The sequence below is a fragment of the Nematolebias whitei genome, chromosome 11, assembly GCF_014905685.2.
Source record: "Nematolebias whitei isolate Nwh7 chromosome 11, NemWhi1, whole genome shotgun sequence".
Lineage (NCBI taxonomy): Eukaryota > Metazoa > Chordata > Actinopteri > Cyprinodontiformes > Rivulidae > Nematolebias > Nematolebias whitei.
This window is the reverse complement of record NC_056508.1, coordinates 22881594-22890368: the sequence shown is the minus strand read 5'-3', so window position 1 is coordinate 22890368 and position 8775 is coordinate 22881594. Positions and strand designations below refer to the sequence as shown.

The 8775-nt window shown below is 39.3% G+C and overlaps 1 pseudogene; it reads left to right on the top strand.

The window, feature by feature from the left end:
- LOC119416673 overlaps positions 1 to 6968 on the top strand; it is an 8319-nt pseudogene extending 1351 nt beyond the window's left edge.
- Positions 6969 to 8775: the final 1807 nt, after the last annotated feature.

The window sequence follows — 8775 nt, the reverse complement described above, 5'->3', positions numbered from 1 at the left end:
TGGGTGGGGGGGTGGGGGGGGGGGGGGGGGGGTCGGGGGGGGGGGGGTAAGGAGGTATAATGGGGACAAGTTCAGGTCATTTCTGGTTGCTGAACGTTCTAAAATGAGGATAAAAATTAACAGATAAACACCATATCCTGCTTCAACACGACTAATTCACATTAATGTAGCAGATATTATACCGATATGACCTAATTTTTTTATAATGAATTTATTAGAATTTTAACATTCAGATAAATGTAATGTTGTAAATGACTGTTTTTTTTATAGATCAAAGAAATTTCAGAAAATTTATTTTTAAAACAGCAGGTTATACAGTACCATGTTTTTCAGGCTTTAAATCACAGTTTTTTGCATAAGCTACATGCGCTGCAACTTATACACCGAAGCGACTTATTTATATTTTTTTACGCATATTTATAAAGCAATTTTTGTCTGAGATATGTCTGTTTTCATTCATTCATTGAGAATATTGAACATTACCATTTTCAGCCGCTAGATGGCATTTGAGTAGTATGGCATGCCATTGTGTCATGTATTAGGTAAAAGTGGCTATTAATGATGCAATCAGCTTGCCACAACCTGCCACCTTTGTCCTGCTCCAGGATCATACCTGGAGAAACCGTCAAATAAACTTCATTTTGCTTTGCCGCCCCAGCAAAATGCAGATAATTTGACCATTGAAGTGCATTTCTTAATTTTATTTTTTCATTTACCTTTTATTTATTCAGGTAGATTCAATGAGTCACGAGAACTCACTTTCAAGAGAGACCTGTTTAGGGAGCAGATGGTGGGGGTTAAAGGCCTTGCTCAGGGGCCCAGAGTGGGGCGAATGAGGGTGGAGGCAGGTGTGGGTGTTTCACTTTTTCCACCCACATTTTAATGCTGACGGTACCGGGAGTTGAACCAGCGACTTTACGATCACAGGCCCATCTTCTAACCTCTGCGCCACCACTTCCCATGCAAAAGTAAAGTTAAGTTAAGTAAAAGTTCAACTGAGACAAATCTGCATTATAAAGTCGAGCAAACAAACAATTGTTTTAGGTGCTTATCTTGTTAAATTTAGAAGAAATGCACAGCGAGTCGTCCCTCTGCGCGCTCCCGCTTCCGCAAATCAGGTTTTAAAATGCAGCTGATTTATTAAGGAAAAGTTCGACTGAGACACACCTTTACTATAATTTCAAGCAAACAAATTATTTTTTTTTTAAGTGTTAATCTTGTTAAATTCTTGTTAAAGTCCTCCCGTGCGTGCTCCCACCACCACCATTTGGCAGCCATTCGATTTTTGGCACATCAGCCCACATTTCCAGGTGGTGAGCGATGACGCGTAACAAATACGACGCGTCAGCAGTGACACATAATAGATACGACTTATCTGCGAAGCGACATATTTATGTTTTTTCCACTTTATTAGACACATTTGAACTAATGTGAGTTATAAGGCGGTGCGACGTGTACGATGGAAAATACTGTAAATGTTCAGTTCCTCTTACAAACCATTATGCTCCTGATTTGCATTCATAATTGACTGTGTTGCATTTTTACCAGCAGAAACAGAATTGATTAACAATGGTAATAATAAAGAAAATTAATTAAAAAAAACTGAAATAATGCTGTCTGTTAGATCATGAAAGTGAATATCATATTGGTACAATGTGTCATGGGAATTAAAACTTACAGTACACTGTACAGTACACAGTACACTCAGTACATTCTTAAAAAAAACACTAGATCAAAATGAAATATTAATTAAGGCACATTTGCAAATCTTTTTAAAACTTAAGTGTTAAAGATGGCAATATCACAAAATACACAATATCTGACTTACAGTAACTTTTATATATTTAGTTATTCTGGCTGACTTATTTATCTCTTAATCAGATAAACAATAGGTACATTTCTTTTGGCTGCTCCCTCTTCAGGGGTTGCCACAGCGAGAGAACTCGCATGAAAATATTTGGAAATTGTTTAACACCGGGTGCCCTTCCTGATGCAACCTGGGCTCGATCCAGTAACTGACCTCCAAGCTGCTGCGGCTCCCCAGATATAAATTAGACAAATTTAACTAACAGTCACCACAGCAGCTTTTCTGCACCATCACATATTTAAGTGCAGTGCATGTAAGGGGGAACAGTGTGATTTACTATATCTGTCATTTTGCAACAATCTCTCCTTTTAGATCTGATACTATTCTTTATTAAACACTGAGCAAACGCACAACAATTTACTGTATGGTGTTAGTTCTGCAGGTTTTGGCCTTCAACCTGCAGCCAGCACTGACTGTCATCAGCACTTATTTCCAAGTCAAAAGACCACTTGCAAATGGACTTGCTATGACAGGCAGCCATGTTGTTCTTTCCACGCTCGCTCCTCTCAATCAGTTCCTTCTTGAGTGTTTCGGTTGGAGAAGGAGCTTCCTCGTTCTAGGAGCCATTGTTCTGAACTGCTGCGTTGCTGGTGCTCTGATGAGACCAGTCAACAAACAGGTCCGAATGAAGCCCAGCGATGGTTCGTCGAGGTGTAAAGCAGGAGCACCAGAGGAAGCTGCTGCTGTGGACGTCAGCACGCAGTCACCCGATCCTTCACCTGAAGATGGTCCAACTGAGAGCAAATGTCAGAGCTACAGATACATAGACCTCTCACTTTTCAGACACAGAGGTTTTCTCATTGACCTCTCCTGGTGCGTGGTCACGTTCTTTGGTCTTTGTGCACCTGTGCTGTTTCTGGCTCCGTATGCTAAACATCAAGGGACTGATGAATACTCAGCAGCTCTCTTGCGCTCCATATTTGCTCTGGTGGACATGATCACCAGACCTTTAACTGGCTTCATAGGCAACAGCAAGTGGGTCAGACCAAGAATACAATATCTTTTCAGTTTTGCCGTTTCATACAACGGTGTGTGTCACCTGCTGTGCCCGTTGGCATCTGGATATGAGTGTCTAGTGTATACTGTCTTCTGTGGTTTGACGTTTGGGATGCTCTCAGCTCTGCTCTTTGAAGCTCTGATGGACCCGGTTGGCGCTCATCGCTTCTCCAGTGCTGTCGGACTTGTCACCATTATCGAGTGTGGACCGGTGCTCCTTGGAAACCCCAGTTTCAGGTTTGTGCATGAAGACCTTACACTTTAAAACTTTAAAAATGTTCTAAGTGTTGACCAACGTAATGTTCATGTCCTCGTTTCAGGAGTTCTGGTTGATATTTTTGGGGGACTATAAATACATGTACTACACGTGCGGCGTGTTTATACTTGTGCCTGGCATATTTCTCCATCGTGCACTACTACAACTACAAGAACATGACCAAAGAGCAAAAGCAGAGGGTTTTAGTGGTGATCAGGATGTCTGACGAGGCACTGAAACTTAGAATGAACCAGGAGAATAAAACAATGAAAAGCAAGTATGACCTTGATTCAGTTCATTCAACCAGTTTTTACATGTTTACCTTTATATTCACATCTGCTGAGATGTATTTTTTTGTTCTTTATATTATGTGAAAACAATCGTTTTAATGGCCCAAAAATCCTGAAGAGCAAGTCAGTGCAGTAATTGTTCTGCTTTGATGAGATCTTTTCTTCTGGGTGGATGAGAAAAAGGATTGATGGACAGTATAGAGCTATTTATTATCATCATACCACTAGATGGCAATGAACCCTGCTATGTAAGGGAGGTGCAACATACAATAACTCTTTAATTAACATATATTTTTCAATGATTTTACAATGTTGCGTTCCATAATGAAGCTGAATAGCCTCTGAGTTAAGAATAAGCCTGGGTGTGTGGAAAGTTTCATGCTGCATTTTCCTTCTTTACAATTTCCCTCATCCTGCCAATAAAATCAGATCTCACCATTAAAGAAGCAACAGATTTTTGGTTCTTCGTGTTCTCGTCTGCAGTAAAATACACTTTTGGTGTCATGGGGATCAGCAAAAGCTCTTTTACTGCTGCACTGCTTTAGTAAAGTCATCTAAATTCACTACAAAGTTTTGGATATAATTTAAATATGAGTAGAGAACTCTGAATTTTATAATAAGAGCCATTTGCATTTGTGGCTGAACTATTAAACTGCTTTACTTAGCCTTGCTGACACAAATCTATTGTGCATAATAGGGATTAACCACTGCAGCAGGACTGACCACCAGATATTAATCCATTTTAAATAAAGTTTCAGGACGTTTTGTGTCTTTAATGAGTACTAATGTGTTCAGTAAAATGCTATTATATGAACTAAAAAGTAGCTAAAATTTCGACTCATCTCTGCCCTACAAAGAAATTCCCAGACAGCCTGAGGAATCAGAGATCTTCAGACACGCTGCACCTTTTCTTCACAGGCCAGCCGTGCACTTAATGATTGTTTCTCCAGCACACACACAGCGCAGGACACAAGAAACTGAAAACAAAACAGTGCTATTGTTACAGATATTTGCTTAAACACGCCATCTGTTTCATGTGCCTGCAAGCTTCATATTGACTTCTCAGATGAACGAAGGGTTCTCCCATGAGCGAATCAATATGCTTCTTCATACCCTCGGATAACTTTGTAAATCCCTGCTTCATGGATGGTTGCTCTTCTTTTTGTTTCAACTAAACATCACTGGTTCAAAATTGACCCAAGCTGGATGAATTTGGCACCAGTACAAACTTTGGTCAAGTACAAATACCAGTTTAGTATTGCTCAGTTTCATGACAGTGAGGTAATATGCATAGTAATGAACAGCAAGTAATTCTGTTGTAGCATCTTAATTTTTCTTAAAAGGCTGGTGAGAATGTTTTTCATGTCTATCTGTTTGTTACCAAAATATTTCACGAACCACACATGCAATTTTACTGACACATTCAGGAAATACTCATTTAATCTAAAACTCATTAACTTTAAGAGCCAATCTGATAGAAGATGGTTCCTACAGCCAACTGACCTTTAAAAATCACAAACAAAAATATAGTTTTGTCACTTTTACAGATGGTTGGTGTGAGAGGTGATGAGTCCAACAACAAATAGGCTTAGTGATTATGTAATACAGCACAAGACTATGCATAATGCTATATTCAAGGTTTGTTCAAAATGGCTACAATTCTGTAACTTCTAAACATTTAAATGTAAGGTTTTGGCATAAAAGGTGGTGGGCAATATGCATTCATTCAAGGGATACTAGACCTTTAATGTAATGTGTGTTCTCCAGTTCTAATGTTAAAAATCTTGGTGTTATTTTTGATCAGGACATGTCTTTTATCCCCCACATTAAAAACGTTACTAGAACCTCCTTCTTCCATCTGCGTAATATCACAAAAATTAGAAACATCTTATCTAAAACTGATGCAGAAAATCTGGTTCATGCATTTGTCACATCTAGACTGGACTATTGCAATGGTTTATTATCTGGGTGTCCAAATACTTCTTTAAAAAGTCTTCATTTGATCCAAAATGCTGCTGCCAGAATCTTAACTGGAGTTACTGGGAGAGATCATATCTCTCCAGTTTTAGCTTCTCTCCATTGGCTCCCTGTCAAATCCAGAATTGAATTCAAAATCTTACTTCTAACCTACAAAGCTCTCAACAACCTAGCTCCATCTTATATTACAGATCTTATTGTTCCATATTTTCCTAACAGGGCACTTCGCTCTCAGGCTGCAGGTTTACTTGTGGTTCCTAGAGTTTCCAAAAGCAGAATGGGAGGAAGATCTTTCAGTTATCAGGCTCCTCTCTTGTGGAACCAACTTCCAGTTTTTGTCTGTGAGGCTGACACATTGTCCAGTTTGAAGACTGGGCTTAAGACTTTCCTTTATGATAAATCCTATAGTTAGTTTTGGCTTGTTATGCTGTTATAGGCTTAGACTACTGTAGGACAAATTTACCTAATTTCCTTAAATGAATTGTTAAAGTTGAAGTTTTCATTTGATACTATTTCTATCTTAACATGTGATTCTCAACCTGCCATTGTGTATCTGTTCCTAAAACCCAGCCGGTCGAAGCAGATGGCCGCTTGTCCTGAGCCTGTTTTTGTTAAAGGTTTCTTTCTCATGAGGGAGTTTTTCTTTCCACTGTCGCCTTCATGTTTGCTCAAGATGAGAGTTCTGTGATGGAGTTAAATTCAAAGCAGTCTGCTCCTCAGATAAATAATATGAACTTACTTTTTATTTACATTAATGTTTTTGTTGAGCGGCCCGGTGGTGCAACTGGTAGCGATGTCGCCTCTCAGCGAGAAGGTTGCCAGTTCAAATCCCGGTCCGGGGGCCTAGCTGAGTGGGGTTTGCATGTTCTCTCCGTGCATGCGTGGGTTTTCTCTGGGTACTCCGGTTTCCTCCCACAGATCAAAAACATGCATGTTAGGCTGATTGGTAACTCTAAATTGTCCCTAGGTGTGAGTGAGAGAGTGAATGGTTGTCTCTTTTTGTCTCTGTGTGTCTCCCGCTTCTCGCACAGTGACTACTGGATATGAGCACCAGCGGCCCCTGCAACCCTCAAGGAAGAAGTGGGTAAAGATAATCGATGGACGTAATGTGCATATTCACATTTAAAATATTTAACCTTTTTTAAAAACACAATTTGGGAACACAACCAAATTCTCCATCCATCTGATTTATCAAATTATCTGACTGTATTTTTAAAAGTAAGTTTGCCAAGAAATTTATGATATATTTCTATGTTTATTTACAATTTATACAAATGTATTTAGCTTGTAAATTTGCCAACTATATATTTCCTATACAATTTCAGGGGTTCATTGATGGTGGTGGTGGTGGGGTGGGGGGAGTTGATGAAGGAGTAATTCAGTCAGTTATTTTTGAAAAGATGTTTTGTTGAATAGATCTCAATATTTTATACATTATCAGCCATGACAACAGTCCCAGAGCATGGAGTATGATGAAAGAGGCAAGTCTTTATCCAGACTAGGCAAGCCACATTCGAGCACATCCCAGAAGCTAGCCAGGGTCGCCATCGTCGGACACGACGCGGACGACATCATCAAATGAAACATATTGTCTCACGTGTCTCTGTGCTGACATTTGCTATGAACATGATGTACAAACTCATGAACTCTAACGACTCAGTGTCTCCAACTTCTCACTCCAAACAACACGATACTGGTAAAAGACGGACAATTTACAATTTGTTTTTTTAATTTATTTTATTTTTATTTTTGCACATTTCCCAGTTTTAAACTAAAGTGTGAAAGTGGAGCACTAAAAAGGATCGGTACAAGTTGGAATATAATTAAGGTCAGTATAAACCTCAGAAAATGGTTTGAAAAACTCAGCATGCTCAGAGCATTCAAAACAGCAAAAGCTGAATTTCCATTAGTGGTTTTAAAGTCTTATTAAAAGGCAGAGTAAAACCAAATCAGATTTTACTGCAACACCTGTGATGTGCACGTGGAAACTTTATTCAGTGCTTTAATAATTTAAGTATCACTGTGATCATGTAGATGGGACAAGCTTGTACCTGGCTCAGTGGGATAAATAATTTAATGGTCGGACATTAAGTGAGGATCTCTAATTAGTGATAGCCCCAAAAAGCTTTGTCTCATCTCCTGACTGAACAGCTTGAGTATAATCACTATGATGAACTGTGACTGATGTCAGTAAATCTGACCCTAATTGGCAGCAAGAAGATTGAATCCAGGCAGCTCGTTGTCTAATCCCGATGAGATCATGCTGTTAAAGCCACACTGCTGGTTAAAGCAGGGGTACCACAAGTTCTGTGTCAACACGCATGCAGCTGGCATGTTTGTACTGGAGGGAGCGATACTTTCTGGTAACTCAACATGTATCCCAATAATCTCTGCTAATCTTCTTTACCCATGGCTGCAGAACTAATCTGTCTACACAATATTTGCTGGCGTAGGGAGGGTGATGAATAGCAAAGAGTTTCAGAAGCCCTGTGGTTGGAGCTATTAATGACACATCGCTGGTTGAAAATAAACACAGATAACCAGGGCAGCTAGCATGAACACACAGGGCATGTTGACATGTTCTAGCAGACAGAGAGGAACAATCACTGCGGAGCCCTTTGGACTCGACTCCCCCTCCCTAAGACAACAGACACCATGTCCTCAGAGTGTCTGTCATCCCTGATAGGAAGCAACACTTACTGGGACAATTTGCTAAAAGAAAAAAAACCTACTCTCTGCCCTACTTTACAAACCAATACCATTTTTCTCACAGCAATTACAAGTTTATTTACTACAGATCATTGTAAAAATAACAGTGCTGTGGTGGCTGGTCCACTGGGGCAGGTGGGGCGTAGCTAAAAACATGCATTCACCCAACAAAGTAGCTCCTTCCAATAAATAATATAAATTACTTATTTACTGAGCTTGCTGTGTATTTTGTTCTGTGTATTTTTAAGCTATTAGGACAATTTTAAATTAATTTTAAATGACTTTTAGTGATTCATTCTCAGTTTTTTTACTTATTCACTTTTACGAGGCCTTATAACCCACGTTCATCAAGTGGATCAGAACATGCCCAGTGATCCGAACAGCCAACTACAATAGAATTTCAATTGGGGCATCAGATTTTCTGCCCTGTGGATGCATTCAGCTGGTTTTAGCACATCAACATGACCATTAGTACTTGACCTGACGTGAGCTCAAATGAAGGAATAGATGAAGCAAAAACCTGCTGTGCTGTGGAAATATTCAGTTTAAATTTGGAGCAGACAGAGGGGACCAGAACAAAAAACTGAGGAGAACAGACAAAAAATGAGACATTTTCACCAACATGGCAGGATCTTATATATATATATATATATATATATATATATATATATATATATATA